General features: G+C 36.7%; 1 protein-coding gene across 9 annotated transcripts in view; it reads left to right on the plus strand.

The window, feature by feature from the left end:
- Positions 1-19,067, plus strand: part of LDLRAD4 (low density lipoprotein receptor class A domain containing 4) — a 589,056-nt gene that overhangs the window by 408,137 nt on the left and 161,852 nt on the right. The window lies entirely within an intron of this gene.

The following is a 19,067-nucleotide window of genomic DNA, read 5'->3' on the forward strand; positions in this document are numbered from 1 at the left end:
AGAGAGAGAGAGAGAGAGAGAGAAAGAGAGAGAGAGAGAGAGAGAGAGAGAGAGAGAGAGAGAGAGAGAGAGAAAATATGCTTCCCATATTTCCAGAGTATATATTATTTTCCAAACAATCATCTTGCAGTTGGCCAAAATCTAGGTTGTTTTTATGTTTTGCTAACTTTTCTCCTTTGCTCGCATTATGGTTGTTTAGAATATAACTGTTTTTTGTGAATAGCAATTATTGTTAATTCAATGAATAGTTGCTAAGTGCTGAACACTGTAGTAGACACAGGTGTGAAAAAGAAAAAACAAACAAACAAACAAACAGTTTTTTTCCTCAAAGGAGCTTACATTCTATTAGAGTAAGATACTAGAACTTCAAACACAGTTGAATGAGAGTTGAAATAAAGTTATAAAAAGAGATCTATTAATTCCCTGGCATTCTGTCATTAGTAGAGACATACTAGTTAGTCACTAGTTTGTGTAGATGGAGGTAGGGGAAGGTACATTCATGTGTTAGAATCAAGGGGAGAATTAATTAAAAGTTTTAAATGACAGAAGTTCATTGGTCCTCGTCTGTCAATATAATACAAAAAGGTCACTGAACTAGGAGTTAGGAGGTCGGAATTTGAGTGCTAACCCTGTCACTAACTTGCATCTAGTTGGTTTCCCATGAACAAGTCACAACTTCTTTGGACTTCAGTTTCCTTATCAGTTAAATGAGATGTTTAGCTGGATACCCTCCAAGATTCTTTCCAGATGTATGATTTTATAATTCTACTAACTAAAGGAGCAGAGAAGAGGTGCTTTAAAAAGTTTTGTTTTGACATTACAAACATTTACAGATTACACCCAATTTTTTTTTGTTTGTGAGCAGTCTTTTAGAACAAAGTAAAACAAGCAAAACTAAGAATATAGTGACCTCATATGAAAGTGCATGCACCATTCCACATCCATAGCACCCCTCCCCCCAGTCTCAAAAAAACAAAAGAAAACAAATTCCTTATAATAGGCATAGTCAAGCAAAATAAATTTTTGCCTCGGCTCTGTTTTTTTTTTTTTAAAGTCTTACACCCTGAATATGTCTGTTACCTCTCATCAGGTGGTAGATCATGTGTTTGTGATGAAATATTGTCAACAGTTAACTCCATGCCTGCTGGGCACTGTACTAAACACTGGTAAGACAAAGTAAAAATGTCAAACCATTTCTGTCCTTAGGGAGTTTACATTCTATTAGAATGAGATACTGGAACTTCCCAAACATAGATGAATGAGAGTTGTGTTGGCCCTTTGGAGTGATGGATGGTTATTGTAAATGTCAGATAAGGGGAACAGACTTATTTATCATAGTTCTTCCAGCTTTCAAAGTTGTTTGTTTTTGGTGTGATGTTATTACTGTATAAATTGTTTTCCTGGTTCTGCTCACTTCACTCTTCATCTGTTTATAAAAGTTTTAAAATTGTTCATTTTCATAGTTTTGATTTTACAGAATAATTTGTTCTTGTTCTACTTCAGTCCATATCAGTTCATACAAGTCTTTCCATGTCTTTTTGAAATTCTCTATTTCCTCATTTCTTATAGCATATCCATCACTTTTATATACTACTGTTTATTTAGCCATTCAACAATTGATTGGCCTCCCCTTAGTTTCCAGGTTTTTTGCTACCACAAAAAGAGTTGCTATAAATATTTTTGTACATATAAGATTTTTTTTCTATTTCTTTGAACACTGTGGAGTATAAGTCTACCAGAGCTATATTTAGGTCAAAGGACATGCATTGTTTGGTTATTTTTGTATAATTTCAATTTACTTTCCAGAGTAGTTTTGTCTATTCACAGGTCTACCAACAGTCCATCAATGTACCTGTTTTCCCACAGCCCTCCAACATTTGTCTTTTTCCTTTTTTGTCATCTCTGACAAGCTGATGAGTGTGACATGGAATCTCAGAGTTGCTTTAATTTATATTTCTCCAGTAATTTGGAGCATTTTTTTAATGTATTTATATACAGTCTGTTAGTTCCCTTGAAAATAGCCTGTTCGTATCATTAGACCATATGTCAGTTGGAGAATGGCTCTTATTCTTACAAGTTTGAATCAATTCCTTATATATCTTGGAAATAAGACTTTTATCCCAAAAACTTATTGCAAAGATTTTCCCCCCAGTTAATTGTTTCCATTTTATCGTAAAAATAATAATGATGATGATGATTTTTTTTGTTGTTCAGTTGTTTCAGTCGTGTTCAACTGTTTTTGACATCATTTGGGGGTTTCTTGGCAAAGATACTGGAGTGGTTTGCCATTTCCTTCTCCAGTTCATTTTACAGATGGGGAAGCTGAGGCAAACAGGGTTGAGTGACTTGCCTAGGGTCACACAGCTAGTAAATATCTGAGGCCAGATTTCAACTCAGGAAGATGAGTCTTAATGACTCCAGAATTAGCACTCTTTTCCACTGCACCACCTAGCTGCCCCTTTAATCTTATTTAATCAAAATGATTCATTTTATCTTCTGTGATTCTCTGGATTCTTTGTCATGAATTCCGCCCCCCCCCCCCCCAGATCTGATAAGTAGTTTTTCCCTATGTTTTTCTAATTTGTTACTGTTGCAGTCTCTGTCAAAGTCACATACCTGTTTGCAACTTTTTTTTTTTGGTTTAAGGTATGAGGTTTTGGTTTAAATTTAATTTTTTCATATTACCATCCAGTTTTTCCAGCAGTAGCGAGTCCACAACCCAGGATATGTTTTTTTTGTGTTTTTTTAATACTTAGGGACTAGATATATTTCCTTCTGTATGTTCTATACTTAATCTGTTCCATTGATAGATCTATTTAACCAATACCAAGTTGTTTTGAGAATTATACTTTGTAGTATACTTTGAAGTCTGGTGCTGTTAGCCTTTGTTCTCACTTATTTTCATTTTTTTTTTGAGATTCATGACCTTTTTTGCCTGTATGTGAATTTTGTTATTATTTTTTCTACTTCTATAAGTAATCTTTTGGTACTTTGATTGTTACGACATCGAATACATAAATTATTTTACATAAAATTTCTATTTTTATTATATGGTCTTAACCTACTCATCAGCAATTAATATTTATACAAATGCTGATGATTTCTGTGGATTTATTTTATATCCTGCAAGTTTCATTGATGCATTAGGGTTCTTTAAGAACATCATCATCATATAGTTTGCAAAAAAATGATATTTTTTTCCTTTTTCATCTTTTTTTTATTCTCTCAATTTCTGTTTCTTGTATTTTTTTATATTGCCAAAATTTCTAGTACTATATTAAATAGGAGTGATGATAATGAACATGCTTATTTCATCCTTGATTTTATTGGAAAGGATTCTATTTTATCTCAGTTATATATAATGATGGCTTGATTTTTAGATATATACTATTTGTCATTTTGACAAAAGGTACATTTATTCCTATATTTTCTAGTGTTTTTAACAAAAATGGGTGTTCTAGTTTGTCAGAAAATTTTTCTGCATGTATTGATATAATCATATGTTTTTGTTGATTTCATAATTAATATGACTGGTTAAGCTTCTAGTTTTCCTAATAGTTACTCAACTCTGCATTCCTGGTGCAAATCCAATTTGGTCATAGTGTTTAATTTTGTGATAGGTTGTTTTAGCTTCTTTGCTAGTATTTTATATAAAATTTTTCGTATTAACGTTCACTGGGGATACTGGTCTGTAGTTCTCTTTTTCTGTTTTGACTCTCTGGGTTTAGGTCTCAAGACCATATCTGTTTGATAGAAGGAATTTTGTAGGATCACTTATTTTGCTATTATTACAAATAGTTTATGCAGTATTAAAATTAAATGTTCTTTGAATGTTTGATACAATTCACGTGTGAATCCATCGGGTTCTGGAGTTTTTGCCCCCCATCCCTCCTTTGGAAGGTCACTTAATGGCTTGCTCAATTTCTCCCTGAAAAATTCTTTATTACTTATTATGTTAATTTGAATATTTTGTATTTTTGTAAATTTTCATTTATTTCATTTAAGTTGTCAGTTTTGTTGGCATATAATTGGGCAGCACAGTTTCTAATTGTCTCCTTTATTTCTTCATTTTATTCTTCATTTGGGAGGCAGCTACAGGGTACAGTGAATAGAGTTCTGGGCCTGGAGTCAGGAAGAGATCTGAGTTCAAATGTGACCTCAGAACCTTAATAATTATGTCACCCTAAACAATTATAAAATGGGGATAATAAAAGCACCTATCTCCCAGGGTTGTTTTGAGAAGCAAATGAAATAATATTTGTAAAGCATTTAGCACAGTGCCTGGCTCATACTAGGTGCTATGTAAATGCATATTCCCTTACTTTTCTCTTGCTTTGAATTTTCCTTTTCCATTTTTGATATTGGTAATTTGGTTTTCCTCTTTCTTTTCAAATTAGCTAATTGTTATATATTTAAAAAAAAAACATATCCTAGTTTTATTAATTTATTGGTTCAGAAGTGGGGGGAGTGGGAACACCACAAAAGTGATTAAAGGATTGAAAAATAGAGACCTATGAGGAAAGGATAAAAAAACTGGAATTAGTTATCCTGGAAAGGTGAAGGCTAAGAAGCTATTTAATAACTGTTTTCAAGTCCACATAAGGTTTTCACCTGGAGGCTGGTGACCAACTGTCTATTAAGGAGAGAATGAGAACAAAGGAGCTTATTAACCTGTAATATGAAGGGAATGCAGGATTGAAAAAAAATTATAGGATGAGGAAAGGTTTGTGAGGGATAAGTCTGTGAGGGATAAGGTTCTGTTGTTCCTCCCTCCATTCCTTACCACCTCCCTGGTGGAAAAGGAAGGAGGAGGCGAGAAACTCTAAGAAGGTGAAGGAGTGGAGGAATTTCTATGCTTGATCTTATGGGATGACTCTATCTTGCCCAAAAGAAAGGAACGTAGCTCTCTCTAAAGGTAAGCAATATGGTTGCACCCCAGTGAGGATGGCTAAAAGGAAAAGTTTCTGATAGCAAGAGTCAAAAATTTTGGAATAGATTATTACAGGAGATTATGGAATCTGGAGGAGATTATCATCGCAAGAACTCACCTTTATATAGTTCTTTAATACTTACAAAGTTATTTTCTCCTATCGAAACTGTGAAGAGTCATACAAGCACAATTACCCCCCTTTTATATACGAGGAAATTGAGGCTTAGAGGGAGTACCAATCACAGGGCTAGTGAGAAGCAGAACCAGAGTTCCAACCTAGGTCTGCTAACTTTGTGTTTTGTAGTCTTACAACTCTCTACACTGCCTAGCACATGAGATGCTGAATTGTTGATTGATATATTGATTCATATTCCCTTTCCTCTTGGTAAGTTTGATGTGAAAATGGTACTAGAAAGTAAAGAATGAAAAAGAAAACTTTAAAAATTTCTTCCATGTTATGATTTCATGATTCCATTATAAGGGAGAAAAAGGAAGGCTTATTTTCAGAAATGTTTTGGTCTTAACAGTTTCAGAAACAGGTATTTACATAATTCACATTTGGATGTGTTTTTCTTCACTTTCCATGATAAGAGAGCAGAACCACTAATTGGTCAAATTGCTGATCCTGTGCTGTCTCTATCTCTGTTCAACTAGAACAGTCTTTTGAGTTTTTGGTCTCCTGATTGGTCCTTCATAATCCCATGGGATCCAATCTGTTTGTCGGGCAATCTGTGTATTGCCCATCTTTTTTACATGAGAGACTTAGCTCTAATCCATCTCAGTGGGGTGCAGCCATCTTGACTGTCTTCAAATTTTCCATTTGTTATACAGTTCTGCAGAGAGTTTTGCTTAGTCTTGAGCTGCTAAAAATACAGTAACTAAATATAAGGAGGGAAAAGTTGCTAGTGTCCCCTACTCCAAAATTACGTTGTATTTACTTTATATTTAGTTTCCCATAGAAACAACCTTTTAATGCCATCATTATGGCAGTAAGACATGGAATAAACAATCTCTCTGAAAAATTAAAAATGACTCTCAGGGACAAGTGGAGAGGAATGGGTAGGTATGAATAGGATGCAACATGTAGCCAGTGAGGAATCTGGAAGAATGGGCATAAAAGATGTCATTGAGGAAATGCATGATAAGAAATAGTCACTTATTGGGGGCAAGGGATAGAAAGTGGATCAATCAACAAGCATTTTAAAGTACTTACTCTGTCCCAGACACTGTACTAGGATCCAGGAATAAAAAAGACAAAAGCAAAGCTGTACCTGCTCCCAAGAAGCTTATATTCTAATAGGGGCAACAACAGGCAAATATAATTGTACATAAAAAGCATGCAAACCAGATACAACCTTGGGGGCAGGGGCATGGCAAGGTCAGGGCAGGAAAATACAGTCATATTTTTTCACCAGTACCTCTGCAATGACAGGAGACAGCGAAGAAGACCTATATGCTTCCTGCCTGTTGGGGGGACCCCTTGTAATGAACTTATGGGAGTATATGAACAAGAGTCACACACGGTTTGGGCAGGAATGGATGGGTTGTGGGCTACATCTTTGGAAAGTAGGAGATCACAGATATATTTGAATATTTATTTTATATTCACTTCTATGTATACATATTGTTTTCACAGATAGAGTGTGAATGAGCCCCTTAGAGGCAGGGATTATTTTGTTTTGTCATTGTACCTCCAATACTGAGCACAGTGCCTGTTACATAAAGAGACAACGTGCTCTGGTGGAAAGAACACAAGATTGGTGTTAGAATTCCTTGGTTCCACCACTTTACCATGCTCTGCCCAATCACAGAACCTCTTTGATGAAAGGAAGGGGTTGGAATTTAGTGCTGTCAAACTCAAATAGAAATGGATCCTTACAGGCAGCATATTGACTTAGAAAACCACAACTTAACATATTTATATTGTATTTTTTATTTGTCTCAGTAAAAATTTCCCAATTACATTTTAATCTGGTTCAGGCTGCTCTCACTCGTGACTGTGGACTGGATATTTGACACCTTTGGACTAAATGACTTCTAAGATTCTTCTAGCTCTAAATACGTGATTATATGCTTAATAAATGCTTATACATTTACTGTACACTTATATAACATATGCACTTCAGTGTAAGAACATTGCATTCTATTTTCTTTTTAACTAAAATTATAGAATCTTCTTTCTATGTAAAAAAAAATGGGCTGAGTTGGAATTTTTTTTTTAGCTAGGCAATGGGATTAAGTGACTTGCCCAAGGTCACACAGCTAGTGTTATGTGTCCGAGGTCGGATATGAACGCAGGTCCTCCTGAATCCAGGGCCAATTCTCTATCCACTGCGCCACCTGGCTGCCCCCAAGGGTTGGAAAGTTTTGATGAGGAAAAGGTTTTCATGAGGTCTATGGCCTAGTTGTTTTTATCTCTAGAAGGACTTCTTTTTGCAACATTTCGGTAAATTTAGTGAAATAATGACCAGAGAGCTGAATTTAGAGCCAGGAAACACTAGATATGATCCCAGTTCTACCACTTAGTATCTTTGTGACCTTAAACAACTCGCTTGAGCCTCTGAGTCATAAAAAACTAGAATGATACTATTTTCACCATAACAATAATATTAACTAGCACTTAAGGTTTTGCAAAGGGCTTTAGCCTTGTTAGGTCTTTTGATCCTCACAACAGTCCAACAAGGTAGGTTCTATTATTGAGCTCCTTTAGAGCAGGGACTATTTTTTGCCTTTCTTTGTATCCCTAAAGCTTAGTGCAGTGCCTGCTATGTAGGAGACATTTAATAAATGCTAATTGATGGTGCGAAAGAGATTTAAGTGACTTGTTCAAGGTCACATAACTTGTGTCTGAAACAGGAGTTGAACTCAAGTCTTCCTGACTTCCAAGTTCAGCACTCTAGTGCAACTGTGTCACCTAGTTATGCTGTCACAAACTATCTCACAGAGCAGTTGAAAAGAAAGCACTTTGTAAGCCTTAAAGAACAGATAAGTATGATAGTAATAAAGCTGTACTGTCTCTTTAAAAGTCACCTTCACCCACAAAACCTTCTAGGACACTGAGACTAAGTTTTGACTTTCTTCTCGAGTGCTTTATTTATTTTAAGTATAATCTCTAAGTAGTTATAGCACTGTGTTATTAAGAAGACTTTATTTTCAAACAAAACTTGATACTCCCAAAACTACAAGGAAATCAGATTAATCTGATGGAAATCAGAGTAATAACACCCAGTGTGACTTTGAACCTAAAGACCTCCAGATGATAGACAATTGAAGATGATGAAATTAAACGTTTGATGATGAAATTAATAATAAGTATATAATTGAATTTAAGTATAATAACATAACTTTAAATATAATTTAAGTATGATTTGTATCACTACCCGATTATACTTAGTAACGTAATCCTAAAAATGAAATGGCAGAATCTTGCCTCTGTTAAAGCAACCATCTTTAAAGGGATTGACCCTAGCAAAGGAGTTAAGCAGTGTAGGAACCAGAGAACATATGATGGCTAGGCTGCAGATAGTATGTGTGATTTCCTACACCATAGGGATAGGAACTGGACATATGATTTCATTGTATAGGAAATTCCTAAGTAAAGAAACTTTCTCCCTCTCTATCTCTCTCTCTCTCGCTCTCTCTTCCTCTCCCTCCCTACCTCTCTCTCTCTCAACAGAGGTTGGCACCTTCTCACAAATTAAGATTGTAGTGAGTTGCTTAGAGTAGTGAGAAATTCTTGGGAACTCTCCAATGGCTTGAGTAATTTGCATGGCCAATATGTGTCAGAGGAGGAATTTAAACTTGGGTCTTCTTAGCCCTGGAGTTCCTTCTTTATCCTCTATATTCTTCCTGTATAAAAGCTGTTAAATGTGTTTATACTGAATTTATCCATAACAAGAAATATCCTTATTATATGAATTCCCTGGAGTCAGGTCTTGAGAACCAGTTGTTAAAGTTTCAGCATGAGCATTTGCACCTCAGAAAGGAGCAAAAGCTACAAATTAGGGTTTGATCTTTTGTTCTGTTAATCTAGACTTAAGAAAACGGTGGAGAAAATGTTAACATTGAAGATTAAACTTAAAGGTGTGACAATTTGTTGGGTTTTTTTTTGGAGAGGTAATTATTAAACAATCAGCATATCTCTGTCCATATTCCTTTCTACTAAAAACCCCTAGTCTTCTTATTTCAGCAGTCAATGACTATCCAATTAAGCTAACTGTCACTGGATTTTGGTCATTTCATTTCTTTCTCACTCAGATGCGTAGTGCTAACATCTTTGATGCTATTGTTGTTTGTCCTTTGTTCTTGAAAAGGACTATGACATCAGGAAGGTGATGTCATGACTTGCAAGTGAAGTGGATTTAAATGAGGAACAGCTGTGTAAATCACCAGCCTCACTTTCTCCTCCAGAGCTATCTGGGTCCAGTGACAAGCTATAGATCAGGATGACTGGAGATGGCCCTGGATGCAGTGGGAGACCTTGGCCTTTTTGAAGCTAAGGTCTTTCCCAGTTCTCAATTTGATTGACAAAAAGAATAAAGTACCTGACTAAAGGAAGCATCCCTGTTAGAGGCTGGATGTATGCAACTAGAGGCTCAAACTTAAATGCTTTTCTTTGTCAGACCATGTTACATATGGCAGCACTCTAATTCTACATCCATGAGTGGGGTAAAAGAAGATGCTGTTCATTACTCAGATGAGAATGACTTCCAGGACTCTTGGATATTAGTAACTTGGAATCTCTGGGGTGGGTAAATTTAGATGCAAATTGAACTCTTTTTGAATGCAATTTAGATACTTTTGTTTTCATGTTTTGTATGAAATAGTTTAATTGCCTTTGTAGTTAGCACCGCACATTCATACTTCCTCAGTTTCATTGACTAATTTTGTGTAACTCATAGTTCCCTTGCTAAATGGAGTACTGGAGTGATTCTTCCTTGAATAGTGTTAGAAACTAATGACTATCAAATTCAATTAGAGTAAATTGAGGATTGATTTTACTTAGTGTTTTCTGTCCTTTCTGCCTCCAGTTAACCGTAACTGGATTCACGTTTAATTTCATCATATTCAGTTGTCTATGCATCTATCAGTCTTTGGGTTAAATGCCACCTTGGGTGTTATTAATCTGATTTTCATCAGATTAATCTGATTTTCTTTTAGTTGGGGGGTTGTATCAAATTCTATTTGAAAATAGTCACTTTAATGAAATAGTGCTATAAACACCTAGAGTTCAAATATCCCTGGCTTGATTATTACATATTACCCCCAGAAAAAACTTTCAAACTTGATTCTCACTTTATTTTAAAACTTTAGTGATTGTGTGTTGAATTATCTGATGGCTGGAATTATATATCAGGTCTGACTATGGGCAATAGTTGTCTAGCAGCAGTCCTTTTAAACTGATAGGGAGACTATAAATACCTAGCATGGTACCTTGGCATCAGATTAGCTCAATAAATATTTATTGGATAATTGATAAACAGTCATCCTAGCCAGGCCTCAAACATTTTTTTCTGGATGCCTAATAGCCAGGCAGCTATCTAGTTCACTAGGGGACTGGTGGAATAGTTAAATGTGCAGATAAATCTGGCCTGATTAGACAACCACATCTGGCCCTTTACTCCCCTAGAATGGCACTATGATGATATGTCATCAGAGAACAGGTGGGGGTGGGGGTGAATAATCAGGAACTGTTAGTCTTTTTCTACAGAAGGGTTGGTGCCTATATCATCCTCTCAGCTGATGGATTATAATGGGCTTTCCCCTGCTCCCCATTTTTCTCCTCTTATTCATAGGTCCATGGTGTTTCTTCTTTCCATCTTTTGCGGTGGTGAAGCTGCATTCAGTGTGACTTGCTTCAGGGAAAGACAGAAAATGATCTAGTCCTCAGTTGGATTCTGATGTAAATCATCTCTCATCTTCTTCCATCATAATTCATCTGCCTAAGCAGTCCATCCCCCTTAAGAACTTTAAGAACCAAGAAGGGAAAAATATTAACAAGTTGAAAGAAAAGCCTAAAAGAAAACTTCTGAGCCCAGGAAATAGCATCTGCTGTATATGCTGTTTTGTCTACCTCCCAACCCACCTCTGTGCCATCCTGGATATCCCTGATTCTTCATTTAGATCTCCTGGCTTGGGGCGGAGCCAAGATGGCAGAATAAAGGAAGGAACTTGCCTGAGCTCTCCCCCAAACCTCTCCATTAAAAATGACTCTAAACAAATTCTAGAGCAGCAAAACCCACAAAAAGAGAGTGAAACAAATTTGCAGCCCAAGACAATGTAGGACTTTGGCAGGAAGAGACTGTTGCACTAGGGTGAAAGAGAAGCATAGTCCAGCATAGGTGTAGACCTGGCCCTACCAAACTCAGAGCAGGCCTCTGGGTGACTGAATCACTGGCAACAGTGATGGTTTCCAGACCTTTCAACCCATAGACGCCAAAGACAACTTAGAAGGTCAACAAGAAAGGTCTGTCGCACCTGGGTGAGAGCACCAGCATAGCCCTGACCCCAGAAAACCAGGAGCAGGCCTTGGGAGTGATTGAATCAGCAGTGGCAGTGGCTGCTTCCAGAGCTCTAAGCCTATACACGGTAAAAGCTTGAGCAACTGGTCAGAAGAGATTACAAGGGTCTTTTTCCTAGCGCTGAAGCAGGACTCTGTTGTTGAATCCAAGTTGCAGTCCTGGATGGCATTCTCAGGGCGAGGAGGAGCACTAGCATAGCAGAGCTTGTGGCAGTAGTGGAGAGGAAACCCTCCTCACAGTTCCAGGGCACAAAAGGATGCTTGTGGTCACTCACAGGCCAGGAGAGTATTAAACACCTCTCCTTAGATTATACCACCTTGGAAGAATTTAAAACTTACAGGTCCCTAGCAGTATCTCTAAAAATAGCTACACAAAACCCCTAAAGCTTGGGACAGTGTACCTTCCACCCTGGAAGCAGAACCCTACTACTTTAACAAACAGTTAAAAGTCAAGTAATAGTTTGGGGAAATGAGCAAACAGTGGAAAAAACTCTGACTATAGAAACTTACTTTGGTGACAAGGAAGATCAAAACACAAACTCAGAAGAAAACAACAAAGTCAAAGCTCCTACCTCCAAAGCCTTCAAGAAAAATATGAATTGGTCTCAGACCATGGAAAAGCTCAAAAAGGATTTTGAAAATCAACTGAAAGAAGTAGAGGAAAAATTGGGAGAGAAATGAGATTGATGCAGATCCCTGGCTTGATCTCTGTCTGGTTTCCTTAGTTACACTACTGCCCTCACTTCCTGTTGCTCTGATACTCGAGGATCAACCCAATCCCTGGCAACAGAGAAGCCTCCATTTTCCCCTTATGGGTCATGGAATCTCCCATAATTCTTCATAGTCTTCTGTCTTGCCCTAAAACAACATTGCCCTTTATCAGATCACTGATAAGAGTGTAAGCTGGATCAAAATTTGGACCATTCTAGCATACCTAAAAATTTGAAACCCTGGCCAGTACACCTTGCCCCATATGACTACAGTCATTTTTTTTTAATCCAATCACTATTCCAGAATGTACTTTATTGAACATCTAGCTTTTTAAATTAATGGCTAGATTCAGGTTTGCTGTGTTGCCTCTTGAACTTTGTTTCTCTTTGGAACATATTGTTTCATTCACTCTTGCCATATCTGGTGGATGTAGAATAGTCTTGTGTTGTTTGAATTTCTTTTTCCTTTATATTTGAAGATCTTTATCCTCTTCACTTGCAGAATTTGGTGTTTGTCATCAGAACCGTTAAATTTAACCACTATTTGTCTTGGTTTCATTTTTGTTTTGTTTTTCTGGAGGTCATCTATGGATTTTTTGAGGGGCATTTTGTTTTCTGTGTTGAGAATCTCTGGGCAATTTTCTTGTATTATTTCTTGAATTGTGGTGTTTAGGTTTTTTTTAATGTGTCATATTCTTCTGAGAGATCTGTGATTCTTAAGTTGTTACTTCACAGCCTGTCTTTGAGATCTAAATGTTTTCCTTTTAGGGAGATTGTTTTATTTTAACATTATTGCTTTTTTACTTCTTCCAGATTGTCCTTTACTTTTTTATATTTGTATTCCAATCAATAATTCCCTCTTTTTTTTCTTTGGTGACACTGCCACCATGATATTTAAATTTTGTTTTGTCAGTTGCTTTTATTCTGCAGGCCATAAATTCTGTTTTACTAATTCTTATTTCTCTTTTGAACAATTCAGAAACATCCTTTAATGGTTGTATGCTCTTTTTGGGAACCCACAGGGTCCTCTGCCTTTTCAGGTATTCATTCATTTTTCTTTGTCTTGGAATATTTCTTCATTGATGTCCATACTAGTTTAGCTGATTTGGAGGCCATAATTCCTTCTGTTATAATATCTTCATAGTCAGTTTATCCATTAATGTTCAAAGTCTTTAACTGACTTTTCTTCCTCCTCAGATATTTGATAATTTCAACCCTTTTTCCTTGTATCCCCATATTGTGCACTTTCTTCTCCTTTGATGGTGGTTTTTCTGGGGACTATCTCAGACTCCTCCTACTGGGCAGTTCCTGATTCATAGGCCTTGGTCTCTGTCCCAAGTGACTTCTGAGGGTGGGCATGGGGTGGGAGAGGTAGGGAGGTTGGGCAGAACCAGCCTTAGTTGACTATGGGACCCTTTGCTTTAAGCATGCCTGGTGGATCCACATGAACTCTGGCATTCTGCCTTAGTTCCCTCTTTTCCTTAGTTCTCTGTCTAAGTACTGTATTCCTGGCTGGAGCAAGCTTCTGTGTTTTGTTTTTTGAGGCACTGGGAGAATAAAGTATAAGCAGGGATGGAGGGGAGGGAATGGAATTGAATTCTGTGGTAAGTTTGTGTTTGGCTTGTGCAGCCTTGCCATAGTTGATTGTGGGTGCTGAGTGAGCAAGGTAAGGGTTGGAGACCAGCTTTCTCTGTATGCATGCCTTGGGTTTTTACCTCATTAGAGTTCTTGGTGCTCTTAACAATAGAGGCAGCTGAAAATCCTATATCTTTTGTCTTTAATTCCTATTTTAGAGAGTCTTGAGAGGTTGTGAGGATCAGAAAAAAAGTCTAGTTCTCCATCTTGTTGGTCACATGGCCTAGAGGTCCTCCAGAATGTACTTTAGGTAAAATGAGGCATTAGATAGTTATGAGGTCTGATTCCAGATACTGCTAACATACTACGAGCTGTCTGGCCGCTTGTTTCTTTTGTTTTTGTTTTTAAAAGGTTAACTTTTGGTCTAAATGACCTCTCTGTACTTAGCCTAGATTCATATTACTGACTTATGAAAGAATTCAAATCCTATAAACAGGCCCATCAACTTAGACTTCTTTTACTGTCTTAATTATATCTTAAAATAATATTTATGTCTTTTCAGAATTACCTTAAAATTGATAAAAAAAATTTATGAATCCTACCAAATGTGGCAAAATTGAACTTTACTTTATTACCTACAATGTTCAATATAAGGTGAAATGCTCTCATGTCTTCCCCACTTCTCTTTTTCCTCTTCATCTTCGTCTTCCTCCTTCTAATAATGATGATAATAATAATAATAATGATAATAGCTAGCATTTATATGGAGCTTTAAAGGTTACAGAGTGCTTTATAAATATCTTACTTTGTCTTCACAATAGCTCTAGGAGGTAGATGCTATTATTATCTCCATTTTACAGACGAAGAAACTTAGACAGTTAAATGATTTGCTCAGTCAGAAAGCTAGTAAGTTTCTGAGATCAAATTTGAACTTAGGTCTTCTTAACTCTGGATCTGGTGGTGTGTCCATTGTGCCATTTAGCTGCAATGATATGTAGTCCATCAGAAAGTCAAAATAAGTTACAAGCAAGGGAATCTGCTTCTTACTTTTAGCACTTAATTGGACATAGGTAAAAAAAATATTCTGTAGACTAGAGATCTTGAAATGAAAATTAATAATGGAGACAGGTATATGTGGATCTGTTCCATTGAACTAACCTTAACTCTGGCTACTTTTCACATAGTTTAGCAAGAAGCCTGTATTTGTGTGTGTGTGTGTGTGTGTGTGTGTGTGTGTGTGTGTGTGTAGGATCATCAGATCTCAGACTTGAAAGAGAGCTCAGAGTTCATCTAGTCCAACATGTCCTTGAACAGGCATCCACTCTAGGACATTCCTGATACACGGCTCTCCAGCCTGTGTTCCTGCCTCACTTACTAACTGTGTGATTCTGGAAGAATCACTGAACCTCTCCAAGCCTCAGTTTCCTCATCTGTAAAATGTAGATATTAATAGCATCTATCTCACAAAGTTGTAAGGATCAAATTAGAAAATATATGTAAAGTGCTTCACAAACATAAAGCACTAGAATAAATTTTTACAGCTATTGTTATTGAGATTTCCAATGATTGGGAACCCATTGGAACTCATTCCACTTGTGGACAGCTCTAATCATTAGGAAGTTTTTCTTCCTATTGAGTTGAAAGCTGTTCCGTTGCAGTTTCGTCCCACTGCCCCTACTCTGCTCACGTACCTTGAGCAAAGCAAAACAAATCACTTTTCCATATGATAGCCCTTAAAATGCTTGAAGACCAACCTCATTACCTTCCAAGTCTTCTCTTTTCCAGGCTAAATGTCAGTCAATCAGTTGCCTACTATGTACCAGGCACTTTGCCAGGCTCTGGTGATACAAAGGCAAAAATGAAAGAGACTCTTTCCTCAAGAAACTTATATTCTACTGGGAGAGATGACATGTATACAGTACATAAAATAGAGACTAAAGAAATATAAAATAATTAAGGGGAGCATTAGCAACTGGGGAAATCAGGAGAAACTTCATAAAGAAGACAGCAATGGAACCAGATTTTGAGGGAGGAAGGATTGTGTTCCAGGCCTGTGGCCACACAGTACTTTTGCAGTGGAGGTGGGAGATGGAATGTATTTGTGAGAAACAGCAAGAAGATGGATTAGGCTGGACCATAAAGTGTAGGAAGGAGATTGATGTATAATGAGATTATAAAGTTAGGCGGAAGCCTGGTTATGAAGGGCTTTAAATGCCATACAGAGGCTTTTATATTTTATCATAAAGCCAAAAGGGAATCATTGGAGTTTATTAAATAGGGGCATGACATGGTCAGAAATCAGAAATTCTGATTATAGTCCTTAAAAGACTCATCTCTCATTCTGGGCACTACATTTATAATAATGCAGTCTTAAGATATCATTAGCTTTTTTGGCTATAATGTAACATTATTGACTCATATTCTACTGAAACTGCCAAATCTTTTTCATGCGAACTTTTGTTTGGCTGTGTCTCTCTCCTTCTGTACTTATGTGTGGATTAATTAGATTAAATTAATAATAAATATTAAATTATTTTATTATAGCATATATTTTACATATTATATATAAATTCAATTTAAAAATAATCAGATAAGCTTGTATATCTAGTTAGTGTTCAGATGTAAGCCTTTGGTTCCTAAATCAGCTATATTGTTGGCTTCATTTCTGAGGCATGGCTTTGATAACTAAAAGTTGTTGGATCCAGGCATGTGGCTTCATGTAACAGATAGAATGTTAGGCTTGGAGTCAGAAGGACCTGAGTACAAATTTAGTCTTACTTAGCTTTGTCACCCTAAACAAGGCACTTAACCGCTCTCAGCCTCAGTTTCCTTATCTGTAAAATGGGGCATCTAGGTGGTTTAATGACTAGAGGATTGGACCCAGAGTCAGGAAGACCAGCAAGCAAATTTGCCCTCAGACACTTACTGGCTGTTTGACCCTGACCAGGCAAGACACAACTTCTGTCAGCCTTAGTTTCCTCATCTGTAAAATGGGAATAGCATCTACTTACCAAAGTTGCTGTGAGGATAAAATAAGATAACATTTGCAAAGTGCTTTGCAAACCTTAAAGTGCTATATAAATGCTGTTAGTATTATTATGGCCATATCTATTGTTATAAATCCTATTAGGGGATCCTTGGTACCCCATCAGTGAGTAATTTGCACCTGTTGTACTTTGCCAGACTGAGCTTTCAGAAATGTTTGACATCCCATCTTTCTTTACATACCCATCACTGACCATTGGTAGAAAAACAAAAAATTTTATAAAATTTCTCCATCACAGAAGATAAAAGTATCATTTAATCCTTGGTAGTGTTAATCAAATTAACCCAGATTTTTCACCCTCTTCTTCTAAGTTGTTCATGTACTTGTCATTTAACATGTTTGTTGTTGTTTAGGGTGGTGAATGTTGTTGTTCCTTGACATTCTCTGTTTTCAAACAATTAAGAAGAAATTAAATCACAGAAATGTTAAAGGGTCAGCTGTTGTTAGAAAGAAAACAAAGGAAGAAACTGTAAATAGGCTTAAATTATAGGAACACATTAGGCAACATACATTCTGGTGGATAACATTGTCACTTATTTTTTTCTTCCTATTTTAGGGATGCCAGCCTCTGTAATTATACCTGTTTTAAATAAAATAGAGTTCTTGCTATGCAGCTTCCCTTAAAGAAGAAAAGATGAGTAGTTCTGATTTGCTGTCCTTGATATAGCTACCTTTAGTATGTAGCAGTGAGCAGAGTAGGGCAGACAAATTAAGATCAGGTTATAGACCTGTTTGTTGTCATTCTGATTCCTCGGTATCGATCTCCAGCCGGGAGAGTTAAGTGTGTCCCTGGAAGGTTTACAAATAAGAGAGAGGATTTAAACTTCTAAGAAAGCAAAGAAAACCTAGGCAAACTAATTATCATGTGGGCTGGCCCCCATCATTGACAGCAGGTGTCACCTACTTTAGGAGATGCACAGTGGATTAGTTATATACTTTAGGGAATCTGATGTTGATAGCATTTAGGACTGATAACTTTACACAGTTAGTGTTCAATAGGGCAAGAGGAAGGAATAAGCTTTGATACAGCACCAGTATATGCCAGGCACTATGCTAACTGCAAATAAGAACAAATACAATCTCATTTTATCCACTCTACAATCCTGAGAGGTAAGTGCAGTTGTTCTCCCCATTTTATAGTTGAGAAAACTGAGGTTAAGTGACTTGCCCAGGGACACACAGTTACTAAATGTCTGAGGCTGGATTTGAACTCGGATTTTCCTGACTTCAGGCTTAGGGCTCTATCCACTGCACCAGCTAGCTGCTTCTCAATACATGTTCATTAAATTTCAGTTTGTTAAATTTAAACGTGAACAAAAAAAGGTCTCCCTACATTTTATTATCTTATTACAACATTCTTACTTGGGCTTAACAACTTGAGTATTTAATTCCTACAGTGTGTAGATGTTATCTCTCTCTCTCTTTTTTTTTTTTTGCCTTGCGACCTTTTTTTAAAAGCTGGTTATCTCTGTGAATAGAAGTAGTAATTTTATTCTGCAATCACAGGGCATATACAAGTCTTTTGGCCCTAAAACCTTTCTAAATTACATTTAGATAAATGTAACTGCTTGTGGTATCTGCATTTTGTGAGGGATTTTCCTAAGCCAGTTGAAAATGTTTTGGTATTTGAAGAGAAGAGAATAAGGGAGTAGAGGGTGGGGACAGAGAGGGAAGGCTTTGCTCCTTTAACGGAATTTGATGTGCATCTTGTTTCTCCAAAAGGGAGGATGATGGAAAGGAAAGGCTTCTAAACGCTCTGTTGCAAGATGCCGCAAAGGATATGTTACCTTAACTAAGGTGTTATACAATTTACTGTTTATAACCACCAAACCCTATAAGAATGTGAATTCTCTCTTTACTTTAGAAGGAATAGGTTTTATTTTAAAAGCAAGTCACAGATCTCTATAATGCTGAGTGCTTTCCCATCTCTATTTACTTATCATCTCAGCATGAAGTAGTGAACCAGGAAAATGTCTTCATCTTCACTTGTAGTGCATCAAGGCAGGTTACTTTGTTGGAACAATACAAAAACCTGTGTTGGCCTGGCAAGCCCCAAGGCTCTCTCCTTATTTAGGCATTTATTAGGGATAGGATTTCAAATTCTATTTCTTCCTGAAACACAAGGCAGAACTCCTCAAAACACGTATTTGGAGCATAAGACCACTTTCTTGTGGGTTGAATATATTTCCTTTTAGAAGGTCCTACAAAGTTTTATCAAGGTCACTTAGAATGTATTTGTGTTTAAGAAGGGAACTTGTTTCATGAACCCAAATTTCAGTTTCTATG

The sequence above is a fragment of the Vombatus ursinus genome, unplaced genomic scaffold (genome assembly GCF_900497805.2).
Source record: "Vombatus ursinus unplaced genomic scaffold, bare-nosed wombat genome assembly UNPS02009573.1, whole genome shotgun sequence".
Taxonomy (NCBI): domain Eukaryota; kingdom Metazoa; phylum Chordata; class Mammalia; order Diprotodontia; family Vombatidae; genus Vombatus; species Vombatus ursinus.